This window comes from Heloderma suspectum, chromosome 3 (genome assembly GCF_057233095.1).
Source record: "Heloderma suspectum isolate Gila_16-S chromosome 3, 16-S_ref, whole genome shotgun sequence".
Taxonomy (NCBI): Eukaryota; Metazoa; Chordata; class Lepidosauria; order Squamata; family Helodermatidae; genus Heloderma; species Heloderma suspectum.
In genome coordinates this window covers 240,722,147-240,735,830 of record NC_139460.1, presented here as the reverse complement: position 1 = coordinate 240,735,830, position 13,684 = coordinate 240,722,147, and the positions used below count along the sequence as shown (strand labels likewise).

The window sequence follows — 13,684 nt, the reverse complement described above, 5'->3', positions numbered from 1 at the left end:
GGACTCCCCTTCGGGCATCCAATTTTTTAAAAAAATATTTTTTTCATTTTTGATTATTATTTTTAATATACATACATGGATTTGTATGAATTGCATACAACTTTCTAGCCATGAGGCATAGGCTGCAACAAAGGTGGACCGAACACCCAAATGAGTATCCATTTGAAGGCGGTGTCTATGTGCCATCCTTTTGAATACTGAAAATGTTGTAAGGTCCTCAGTCCATTGTGTTATAGGAGGCGAGCGTTTATCCTCCCAGTGTTGTAATATTAGTCCTTTAGCTGTCAAAAGCGTGCAGAGAATGAATTTACACTGACCATTTGTTACTTTCCAGGAAGTAGGTAAATAATTGGAGGGAGCAATCCTGTCAGGGTAGGTAGCCTCCTCTGAACCCGGAGGCGACCGCCTATCTAGTGCAGGCTGGACGGAGCATGGAGGGGATCTCCTCTGGGGTCTAGCTGCCCTGCATTTGTGGCTAGACAGCCGATTTCGGCCATCTAGCCGTGGGACTTCGGAGTGGGAGGAGGCTGGATGATGCATAGAAACTGTCACACTGGTACTTCCGTACTCCCCGCCCCTTCCCGCCGTGAGGAGCACCCCCTTTGCCCTGCTCTGCACTGCTCTTCGAAGTGCAGGGCCCGGGAATGATCCACACCACCTATGAGGTGGTGGGGGAAGGGGTGGGGAGGTTGTTTTCTGGGAACCAACCTTGGAGCATGGGCACCGAGGTTGGTTCCTGAAAACTGAATAATCCTATGGCCGTCTAGCTGCTGTTCAGCTAGATTGCGCCCTAAAAGAGCGTGTACATCAGTGAATATTAAAGACTGTTCCGGCACAATTTTTTTCTGTGTAATGACCTCCGCACAAAAAGAAGCAAATATTGGAAATATGTTTAAAAGAAAATTTATTTATATTCCACTGTGAGCAATAGCTGAATTAGACAATCCCTTATTAAAGAAACATTGCAGTGTCCAATAGGTACGAAGCACAAGATTTTGCTGAATAAGACACAGCTTAAGGTCCATAGACACAACAGGCAGACGCCAAAGTGGTGATCCACCATTTTGTGGTGGTGCCCACAGCAGTATCTCAAATTCCCAAATGTGCCCATGGGTCCAAAAAGGTTGGGAACCCCTGGTGTAGATGGTTAACTTGCAGCCAAGAGCTTCCTAAATACAGAGCTACAGCTTGATAATACTCAGTAGAGATCAAATCTATTTGCAACCTCACATCCCACAGCTAGTTGTGGAAGGCTCCATTGCCCCATGGAGAAGGGGAAAGACACATTCTTCCTGGCTGCAGTTGGCCAGGACTTCTCATCCTTCGCAGTCATTTGCAACAGTAAGCTCCTGGCAACTCTGCACATGCATATAGTTCTGAAATCTTTATTTTACAAAACTCCGTGGTATCAATCAGGTTCAAGTGCAGCAATAAACACGAATATCTATTTAATCTTCTACAGTGGCTGATGTGATAGAGAAATGAAGACACACACAAAATTGGATTTGTGTCTCCCACTACTGTATCTGGCACTGTAACGTACAAAGGTTCTGTTTGCAGTAGGGTTAATATTTCACACCTTCAGATGCTGCATGCAATATTATGCAACAGAACATTGCTCCATATTTTTTTAATCATTACTATTTCAACACTACTTCACACATCCATCTTTGTCTTTCTACAGTGAACATTTTCCAAATACTCTGTTACTAAGCAGGCTTCCCTTCACAACGATGAAATAACTAAGCGGTCTCCCCTTCAGATCTTCCTTTGCTGCAGGCTCAGCTGCTTCAGCCAAATCAAGCAGCAAGAGTGAGTGATATGGACTTGGGATGGTGAGAAAGCTGCCAGACTGCTCTGCTGCGTCAAGGGGGCTTGGATGCTCAGGCTATAAAGATGCTCTCTTTCGGGACTCCACATACGAAAACCCTCCAGAGGCAGCAAGGACAAGGCACACCACACAGCTAACCAAGGGGGTATTATCAGGCAGAGGGAGGCTGTATCTCAAAGCAGGATTCCTGAACATCCTCTGTACTTCCCCTGAAATCAGCCTTGCCAAACCTGATACCCCCCCAGAGATGTTTTGTACTACAACTTCCATCAGCCCCAGTTAGTTTGGCCAATGATCAGAAGTGATGGGAGCTATAGTCCAAAATATCTGGAGGGCACCAGGTTGGGGAAGGCTGCCCCCAATAATGCAAGATGCGCAGAGGATTCACAACACCCATGGCCACCGAGTGTCGCCCCCTTCCCACTAAAATATGGGGAAACAAACAATATGGTCAAACAGCCTTCCTTTATTCCATTTGTTGAAGCAGTTTCTTCCCAGAAGAGTGCATATAGGTAAATATGCACTATGCAGAAAGGGGGCTCTCTGAGCCAGCAAGCCCAGGTGAGTTCCTGGGGAAGGCAGGGAGAAGCACCGCCTCCACTGTTCTGCATCAAGCACTCCACTGTGTTATCACTAGTGCTGGACAAACGCTGAGGACATATTCTTCTTGGTGCAGTCGGAGCCAGTGTACATCCTAGCAGCAAAATCAGGGCCGGCCTGAGATAAATAGTGCCCTAGGCGAAGAGTAACTTTGGTGCCCCTGTAGTCAATTTTGCAGGTCTACCCAGAGGATTTATGGGGCCTGGTGCATGTATGATGTCCATCGAGAACGACATTGCTCAAAACCTTGATTTCTTAGTCTGCTTCAGTCTGCACAAGCCAAAGTTCGAAAAGCCACATTCTGAGCAGTGGCACTCCACTCTGCAACATAGAGACAGCATGGTGTACTGGTGAGAGTGTTGGACTGGGAACTGGGAGATCTGGGTTCTTGTCCCTACTTGGCCACGTAAGCTCACTGGGTGACTTTGGGCCAGTCATAGACTCTGAACCCAACCTATCTACAGGGTTGTTGTTGTGAGGATGAAACGGAGAGGAGGTGGATAATGTAAGCTGCCTTGGTTCCTTGCAAGAGGAAAAAAGGTGGGATATAAATGCAATGAATGAATGAATGAATGAATGAATAGCAGAGCTACCATAGGTTTTACTTTTAATATTTTTTGTTTTGTATCAGTTCCTAACTTTGGTAAGTATTCTTTATTTTAGAATATCCATTATTTTTATCTTTAAAAATAACAAAAAGTTACACATAAAAAGTTATCTAGCTTGACCTTAAATAGCTTACAGCTTTAATTTATTATTATCTATATAGTGTTTACAGTATTTGAAGTGCTAAGTGCTTGGTAACATTGCCTCAAAGTGAAGCTGTGTTCCACAGATTTTTATCTAGCGCAAATGACATCAAAGTGGAAATTGAAGGGAAAAAAAAGATTAGACACTTGCTTTTTGCCATTCTAGCTCACTGAAGACAGTACATTCACAAAACACAGCCACTGAGCTCAGCTTGGCACCCCCCTCAGCTCAGCACCCTGGGCAACTGCCCAGCTCGCCCACCCCTAAGGCTGGCCCTGAGCAGAATGACCTGGCCCCAGGAATGCTGAGGGTATTGTGGCATTAGCTTTTGTAGTGCTTTCCCCCCATGATGGGACTAAATTGGGATTATGAGGACTAAATTACATGCTATGTTAAATGAGTAACGTGTTTCTGATCCTAACTTTTAAAAACTTTAGTAAGTGTTGAGGCCCCGATATGGATCAGGATCAGTGGATGGAGGTAGAGGGGTGTCAACCTTCCCACCAAGCCCCTTTCTCCCTAAACTCACCACACTGTGTGGGGTTAAAAAAGCAACAACACTGATGCCAATTGAGGTTTTTTCTTTATACCCCCTGCCCCCCGTGTGTGGGGGGGCAAACTTAGACAGGGGTGGGTGGGATGGTTTAACCCACCCACACACATGTGGTTACAAGGGGGAGCATTTGGAATTTATCCCCAAAAATGTCTGGATGTGGTCTTTCCAAGCATTATTTATATTTCTTATACTTCCTTTTCTGCAGCTCAGAGAGGCCAGAAGGAATAAGCATCACTTGTTCAAGGTAGGAACATTTGAGTTATATAGCTGCCAAGTAGGACTTCAGTAAGTCAGATTCAGAGTTCAGTTTCATTCAGAGGTCATTTTTTTTCCTAAAATGAATATATGATTTAAAAATATTTTAAATATTACAAAACGACACAGGACAAGTAATAGAATAATAAAAAAGCATCCAAATCAATATTATACCATGGAAATGAAAATAATTGTCAGATATTCTCAACAGGTCGGTAGTTCCCAAAACACAGCAAAAGCAGTGAGACCCCTGTGTGGTTTGTCATTTCCCATACATGTTTATAAAAGACAAAATTGTCAAACCTTGTACCACTATTCATTTATTGTGGGTAATACATGTTCCTGAACATTGCCAAAAGAATTGCCAAGTTGATATCAACAAATTACCCACCAAATTATGTGTTTTTACTGCGTAATGTGCAGTGGTGCAATTCCATGAATGCAAAGTTTCTAATGCTTGCAGAAACCCTGTTTTCATCTCTGTGCAAGTGTCTAATGATAATAGATTCTAATCCAATACATTTATTCCACTTCCACAAGCAATTTCACCACGCATTACATCTCCATTACTCTACATGTAGAGCATTTTTAACCTTGATATAATTTTTGCCCTGTGCAGGACATTTTAAATATTGTTTATTTATTTATTTAAAACATTTCTATCCCGCCCTATATCATTAAGATCTCAGGGCGGCATACAGATAAAATCAACGTAAATGATAAATAATTTAACACCTAAAATCATATTAAACTATTAAACAAGCTAAAACCAGTTAAAATCTAAAACAATAAAACAGTTAAAACAATGTGCTGGGGAATGCGCTTAGCCCTCAAAGGCTTTGGTAAAAAGCTACGTTTTTACTTGGTGCCAAAATGAGACCAATGTCTGTGCCAATCTGGCCTCCAAGGGGAGGGCATTCCACAACCAGGGTGCCACAGCAGAGAAGGCCCCCTCCTATGTCCCACCATAGTTTATGTCTCGTACTGGTGGGACGCAGAGGAGGGCCCCTCCAACAGATCCCAGTTCTTGGGCAGGCATATATAGGAAAAGGTGTTAATAGCACTTCCAGAAACAAAAGACAATTCAGCTCAGTTGGCATCCACAAAATACAACAATTTCGGAACTGTTGCTGCTCGAGACAAATTCATAACTGGTGACAAATCCAGCTTGGTTCCAAAGCAGGCAGAAGAGGGTCACCATTATGAAGGCACCGAAAACCAACAAACAAGCCTGGGGAAAATATTTTGGGTGTACATCCAGAGAGACAGCCAAAGCCTCTGTTGTGCTAAACTGTGATATATACAAACTCATAGATGTCAATGTAACTGAAATAAAACTGAAGGCAAGAACCCAAATCACTCACATTAAACAACTATCAATCATCCTCTAGATGGAGTTCTAGGATTCATTTTTATGGGATATATAATAAAACCCTATGAAATCATAGGACATATGAATCTTTTTTATATTGCTCTGTGCTTTTGAGTGTGTAAAGTCTTTGGTTTTGCTAAAGTTGACAAAACTCTAAGCATAGATGCAATAGAAAATATCATCTGACCTGCTTCATGGCTCTTTCACAGCATTGCTGCTATATATTGGATGTTTATATTGATGGTTGTTTCTGAGCCTCATCAAAATTACGAGATTCAGACTTTTCAGGTTCCTCCCATTACAATACTTCAGGAGTAGATGGGTTTTCACCGCCTGAAATTCACTCCATTTATGCCAGTATAAAAAGCACACCGTTGAAATTAATGAGCTCCTCAAAATTCTCCTCTGTAAATGTCAATAATGAGATTCAGATGAGCCCCCTGCCCCACTGCCCCAAACATTGAAAAAACACATGAGAGTAGTTGCAGGGCCATGGGAGCTGGCCACGACCCTGATGCACCCGGCAGCAATGCCCCCGTCCGTCCACGTGGCTGGCCAGCATGTGAAGGGACTTTAGGTGTGTAGAAACATACATTAGAACATAAGAAGATCCATGCTGGGTCATGCCAAGGGTCCATCTATACTTCAGCATCAGGGTTTTCATTGGCTACCAAACTTGGTGTGACAGCTGTAACAGCCAGTGGTGGGGCAACCCTCCAAGAAGCAAGCATACCTTCCCCCTACTCCATATTCTGCCGTGTGTGTGTGAGAGAGCTATTGGCTTCTACCACCATCAGGGTCTCTTCTATAGTAGGCCCAAAACTAGTGAAACCGACTTCCTAGGGGAATTTGAACAGCCTGCTTCCTGCTTTCTGCAGACAAATAAAAACTTGATTGTTTCAGCTGGCCTTGGGAATTAAACACTGCCATTCATTGCCCTAATTGATTTTGCTTGCTGCACTGTTGTTTTTTGTTTGCATTATATATTTTATTGTTGCTTTTATTGTTATTTTAATTGCTCGAGACCACCACAAAACTTTTGTGAATAGTGGTATAGAAACATTTTAAATGCATGAATAAATAAGAGATTTTAAATCCTGGGTTGTTTTAGCTAGTTGGCTTGGAGTGTCCTCCTTTCCTATAGCATATGGCTTGCTTGTCTCACTTGATTCATGGGGGCACATTTGTCTGCAGGCAGCATAATGAGTACTTTAGCAAGTTTTTTAGTAGTTTGATTTTGCTGTGAAGCTTGCCATTCAGGGTGTGTGTGAAAACGTTCATGAGAAAATCTACCTTCAACTTATTCATGGATATTGTGTCCGTTTCCAGCTATTGTTTCACCAAATTAGTGCTGTTTGGGAGGGGCAATGGAAGTTTTCCCTACAGCCAACACATTTAGAGTGATATGCCCTTGCATGTGATGTATGTCCGTATGCTCATCGCATTGAAAGTGATGTCGTACAGAAGAAATGCATCTGCATTTGGATCTGCATTCTAAAATGGTTGCCTCAGCAACAGGGATGCGTTCCTTCATCCTCTGACTAGGAAGAGCCCTCTGCCTTGGAAACAGTTGCATACCCTTTCACCTTGATGCAAAAAAAAAATAATATTCCCACGAGGGTCTCATTTTGCAGAGAAATGTTACATTTGTCTACATATAAAGAAATACATAAATATATAAATAATTTTCCTTTCCCTCTAAGGTGGCAATCCTGTGTTTATTCATTAAGAATGGTCTCTTGAGTTCAAAGTTAAGAATTTGCTTCATGGCAAAGGCAATTTAAAAGTCTGAGATGAGAGTTCCATAAACATTTCTACCCATAAAGTGCTTGAAACAAACTTCTACCTCATGCTGTTGAGGCACACTTGGCTTGCCTATTTTCTTGTATTTTTATAGTGTCCTTAAGATTACTAGATTGCATATATTACTGCAGAGATGTATCATGGCATACATTATTGCAGAAATATCTGATCCTTAGTGGGAGGTAGAGGTGAGTGTCATCAGCGTGCTGATGGCAACTCTCCCCGAGGAATGACCTTTCCCAGTGGCTTCCTGTAAATGTTAAAAAGCATGGGAAACAAAATGGAATCCTGTGGGGACTTGTTGCATAAACACCATGGAGCTGAGTAGTAGTCCCCACACCACCTTCTGGAATTGGTCCCCCAGGCAGGAGCTGAACCATTGTAACATGGTGCCTCCAACTCCAAACCCTGAGAGCCTATCCAGAAGGATGACATGTTCAGTGATACTGAAAACCACTGAAAGGTCCAGGAAAAGTGGCAGGGGAACACTCCCCCTGTCTTTCTTTTGGTGTAGATCCTTCATCAGGGTGACCAAGGCAGTCTTTGTACCAAAACCAGACCAGAACCCATATTGATTGTTGGGATGCGAGGAAGATTCCTGTCGGAGGGCCTATCACAGGCTGCTAGACTCTGTGACTGTGTGTGTGTGTGTAAAACATGGTTATTGCTAGACAAAGGTTTTCATCATTATATCATGACAATTGTTTGTAATAGGAGTGTGTTGTACTACTTGTTTTACTTCTTTGCATTAACTTTGTATACAGTTCATTGTCTGAGAGATGTGCGTGGGGTAGGGTGGGGATATTTCAGGAAAGGGTAGCAAGTAGCTGTCGCCTACTGGGATTAAATTCTGAGTTGCAGTTTTAAAAAACAGGAAGTGGAGAAGACATATCCCATATCCTATTATACAAATGTAATGGGTGGAGAACCTGGGGAATAGCAAGCCTGATGTTCTAGGACTTGCTCCTCTACATCAGCCATTGTAGTCCTGCTACCAGAACCATTTTATTCCCAAACAAAGAGGATGGGGAATGACAGCATAGGGCATTTCCTGGTGTCTCTGGTCAGACCCCCTGCTAATCTGTGGGCCTTGGCAGGTGCCCAAGCATGACAACCATGGACCTGATCTAGTTCCAGACTTTCATTCCTGGCTGGCAAAAGCTCTCTGTGGTCTCAGGCATTCTTTCGCTGCACTTTTAAAAGTAGAAATGTCAGGAATTGAACCTGTAACCGTCTGTAGGCAAAGCATCTGCTTCTTCATGAAGCAAGTAAGAATGTTCTTGTTTTTGGGTTGCTACTGCAGGAAGCAGGAAATACTCAGTAACTCACACATTCACACATATGCAATTTGCAAGCCAGACTAGCTGAAAGGATTACACATACATGCGCACACACACTCCTTTGCAGTGCAATCCTATGCATGTCTGCTCAGAAGTACCCATGCCTGCTTCAATAATCAATGTAGCCTTAATGTAGTTTCATGGAATGGCCCTGCCTACTATGCTTACAATAAAATTCTGTATGTGTATAGTGTGTACTCAGAAGCAAGTCCCACTGAGTTCCATGGGACTTCATCCCAGGTAAGGGGGTACAGGATTACCTTGTTAGGTTGCAGGTGTATACCCGCTTACCTGGGAGTGAGTATCATTGAATCTAATGCACTCTATGGCTTTCTTCACACGGAGCTTTTATCCTGCTATTGAGATGGCTCTCTTACGGAAGTATGCGGGCTCTTTACCTGACGCCGTGATCCTCCAGGGCATCTCCTGCCCTTTGTTCTGTTTTTAAATAGATCGCAGATAATGAGCTATCAAATTACCCCATCTGTGTTCCACTTCAGTTCCCTCTGTGAACAGAGGAAAAGCTGCAAGAAGAGGAGCGAGATCAATGAAAGATAATGGAAGACTCAGATACAGGGAGAAGGAGGATGAAAGGGGGTGAAAGAGTGAGTCTTGTGATCCTGCATTTAAAGCAGAAGCAGAAAGCCCCCTTTTAAGTGCAGGATTTTAGGCTGGTGTAGAGATGCTGTATTAGTCAAAACACATGAAAACAATAGAGAAGCTTGTGGCAGCTTAAAGACTAACAAAATTATTATGGCATAAGCTTTCATGGGCACTGTCCACTCTGTCAGATGTGTGAAGTGTTGTCCTCAATTGGCAGATAGATAGATAGATAGATAGATAGATAGATAGATAGATAGATAGATAGATAGATGATAGATGATAGCTAGATGGATGGATGGATATGTGTGTCTGTGTGGGGGGGTTGAAATGCAGGAAATGCAGACAGTGATGATGACATTTACAGTGTCCATTCATAAAACAGTTCTTTGGTGATAACACAAACATCCTTGCATTGTCAAGCTGATTAACACAGGCAGTATGATAAAAGGCATTTGTCCCTGTTCAAGCCACAGGAGATGGAGTTGAACCTCTTGATGAATGTTCAGATGTTTCGTGTTGAAATCTGTCTTTGTATTTCCTTTGCTCAAGAATGGCCACCTTAGAGTCATTGACAGAATGTCTTGAGAGGTTGCAGTGTTCTCCTGCTGTTTTTTTTTTAATATTGCCAGTTTTGGTGTCAGGGTTGCGTCCTTTTATTCTGTTGTGTAGAGACTGGCCTATTTGTCCTATGTAGAACACAGTAGGGCATTGATGGCAATTGATGGCATTTAACTGGAAGATGAACACGTTATTTAAAAAAGATGCCCTATATGTTTAAGAGTTTGACATGGCTGTTTGCAAGAAGTCAAGACTGTGGGTTTGAACAGTGATAAGCTACAGTCCTTTGTTTTAACAGTTACTATACCCTTCATTTTGCTGTGTGGAATGCTGTATGTGACTTTAACCAGTTTTTCATTAATGGTTCGCAGAAGGTGTCTCTCACTAACATGCCTTCTTCTTGCACCAGATGGTTTCCCTTCAGTCTACATTCGGGGCAAAGCTTCTTTCCTTTTTTTATAGGTTTAAAATGATTTATTTTATATATATATATATATATATATATATATATATATATAAATAGTCATATGTGACACCCTTAGCAACACTATAACTAATTTGATAATTTCATGCCTCATTCTACTGGAGACTTGAAATGGGTTTTATTTTCAAACAGGTGCTGAGCTGGTGATAACGGTTAAACATATTTTTAGATTCCTTATGTGTTTCACTGGTAAACAAACTGTTTGATAAGGCATGCTGTTTTGCCTGGATGGTGACTGCAATTCTTGGTCATTCAAACCACACATTTTCTAGTACTTGGAACCAAAAGATTTGCATTATTCCTAACTGCAAATGAATGTACTTTACTGACATTAAAGTGTTTTAATGTTTACAAGCTAGCTTTCATGAATATGTTCAAATGATCCTGAAATCAATTATCTGGGACAAATGCCACACAAATCCTTTTACTTTCTCAAATATTTGTATGTTAGTTGAACACTGATGAGGGGAAACTCTTTCCTGCCTCTCTCCTCATGACAAAGGAGAGAGGAATATCACCTCTCCTTTCTCTAGGTCACTGCCAATGTTTACAGTCCTCTTGGCTTTTCATTCGAGAAGTTGCACTTCTGGCCTGTCAATCAAGTCTCTCGGACAGCAGTCCTAAGGACATGATGTACTCTTGAGTTATCAAGAATATCCTTTGATAAGCATGCTGTTATTTTCTCAAGTCAGATTTCCTCCTTTGTTTGTGACCTTTCCTTTACTTTATGTTCAAGATTTCCCATAGGCAAGACCAGGAGAATTTCTCCTTAGAGAAAGTTGTAAAAATATGCATACAATATTTGAAAAATAATTTTCTGGAACAGCCGTATACACTTTTTCCAATAAGGGGGATCCACATGCACAAACAAAACAGGCCTCTGTGTGGGATTAATGTGGATGCTGAGACACACTTCAGAGCCACAGTATGCTCATGATGCTCATCTGGGTTCAACTGAATGAGCTGGTTGCACCTTCTCATGAGGATATGTATCCCCATCCAGAACCAGTCTAGAACAACTTGAGTATTTACGTACAAATGCATATCCTTGTTGGGAGTCCATCAATCCTTGGAGGAGAATGTCTTCCCATTGACAGTATTGTCACTTGTGAAGTACAGTGAGAAAAGGCTGAAAAGGTCCCTGGCAGAGGCTATAAGTAGGGATGGGTGGATCAGACTATTTCCAGTCCATGTCAGTTTCACGTGTTCATTCCTAAGTCTGTTCCATCCTGTTTCCACATTAATTTGCCATTTTTAAAAAATCTGCACAAAATTTTGTATTTGAATACATATTTTGAATTGTATGCATTACTAAACATATTTTCTCTCAAAGTATATCTTTCTAATGGCGCAATCCTATGGGGATAGGCGACTACCTCCGAACTCTGAGGCGACCGCCTATCCAATGCAGGGCAGGAGAAGCACAGAGGGGATCGTCCTCTCCGTGCTTCAGCTACCCTGCATTTGTGGCTAGACAGCCAATTTTGGCTGTGTAGCTGTGGGAAGGCGTAGCAGGGGAGGAGGCTGCCAGATGACATGTAAGATGTGTCATACCGGCATTTCTGCCTTCCCCGCCCCGGAACCCCCTGGAACCCCCCTCCCAGAATTCCCCATTTTCGCCGCTCTGTGCTCTTCTTTTGAGCGTGAAGCATGGGACTGTTCTGAGCTGCATGCGAAGCAGCATGGGAAGGGGGGAAGGTTGGTTTTCCAGGAACTGACCTTGGAGAGCGGACTTCGAGGTCAGTTCCTGGAGAGCGACGTATCCTATGGCCATCTAGCTGCTGATTAGCAGCCATAGGATTGCTCTCTAAGAGTATTTTATCATTTTCTTTCTTTCTTTTTTCATTTTTTGGGCAAAGAACTGTATGGCAAAATTAGGAGAAGTGCAAATTCTGAAGGATAACTGCATTCTGATCCACACATTATTGTGGGAGGTGTGGATCAGGTCAGTTTGGTTTGAAATGTGAACCAAATATTTCAAAGGCCAGGATCAACCCTATAAAAGTCCCCCAGGGCCCCCCCGCAATTATTCAACTTTTGAATACTGCCTTTATTTATTGTAGTTGTAGCCTATTTTATGAATTTCATGCACAATTTGCATGCATGATGCATCCCTGGGATACATACATGACAAATCAGCACACATGGATTTGACTACAAACACTCACATGCACATGATTTGTTGAATGGGCACTGATATTGTAAAATTTCCCATAAATTTAAACAACAACAACATAATAATAAATGATGTGACACTGGCAGTGCAGGTAGGTGTTGGCAGCTTTACAACAAAAGATAAACTCTTAAAAAACTATTTAGGCTTTTCTACATGAGGCTTTTAACTGCCACGTTACTGAGGCTTCTGCTTCTGGATTCTTTGCACGGTTATGCAAAGAATAATCTTTACACGTTCTCCCCCCCCCCCCCGGGATTTTCTTTCTATGCTTTTCTATATGTTCCATTACACAACCACTAAGTAGCACTGTGAATTGCGCAAATACATATTGCCATTCACAGAAATACCATACTTCCCTTGTTAGTAAAACAAAATGCTATAACAGTTGCAAAGCACGTTTGGAGGATGACAATATCATGTAAAGCACCCACAAACTACCATGTCAGGAAGCATTAGCTCACAATAAATGCCTCATGTAGAAAGGGTGTTTGTTTCAGCTGCTGAACCAATAGTTTTAAATTGTTTAAAATATTGTATGTTAAAAAATTTATACTATGTTTTATTATCTTGTATTTGTCGTTTGTAATTTTTGTTAACTGCCCAGAGAGCTTCAGCTATCGGGTGGTATAGAAATGGAAATAGTAATAATAATAATAGTAATAATAATAATAAATTAACAGTTCGGTAGAGAACCCATGAGAGGTACACCCACCTCCAGTCCAGCATTTCCCAAGCCTGCCCCACCAGGTAGTCACCTGCCCCTAAATCTGGTCCTACCCATGGCCCACCCCTCATATAGTGTGAATCAATTGCACTGCATGGTGCGGGCTGGGCTCCAGTTGACTAGAAGGGTAGCTTTGCCAGTCTTTTCATTATACTCCAGAGGTGTGGAGGGATAAGAATTACTGGCCTGCTGAGGAGCCCAGTCAGAGGAAGGCCTGGGACACTTCAAAATAAGAATCTGGATTCATCCAAAGCTTCATAGATGTGGAGGTTTATTTTATAGTTCCTTCCTTGCATACAGCCACAGGTAAACTCCTATTCTTCCTCTTGGACTCATTCTTGCCAGTCTAGTATGTGTTCTGGAGTGGACTGGTCTGTGATTCACCCAGGTTATTCTGAAATCCTGGCCTAGATCAAAGAATGGATTTGCCACAAACATAACACTGCCGTGTTTCTACATGAACATGCTTTCTGATTGGAAGGAGACAACTTAACAGTGACTCTTACAGAAATAGACTGGGCAGCCTCCTCTGAGGGTGGCCAGTTCTGCTTCATCTTTGCCTCAAAAAGGACTGGGAGGTCTAATAACACCCAGTGCAGAGATGTGACACAATTGCCTGTCCCCAACGGAGG

At 42.2% G+C, this 13,684-nt stretch overlaps 1 protein-coding gene across 1 annotated transcript in view; it reads left to right on the top strand.

The window, feature by feature from the left end:
* LOC146350943 (uncharacterized) overlaps positions 1 to 13,684 on the top strand; it is a 351,952-nt gene that overhangs the window by 71,225 nt on the left and 267,043 nt on the right. The gene's annotated exons all lie outside the window — the stretch shown is intronic.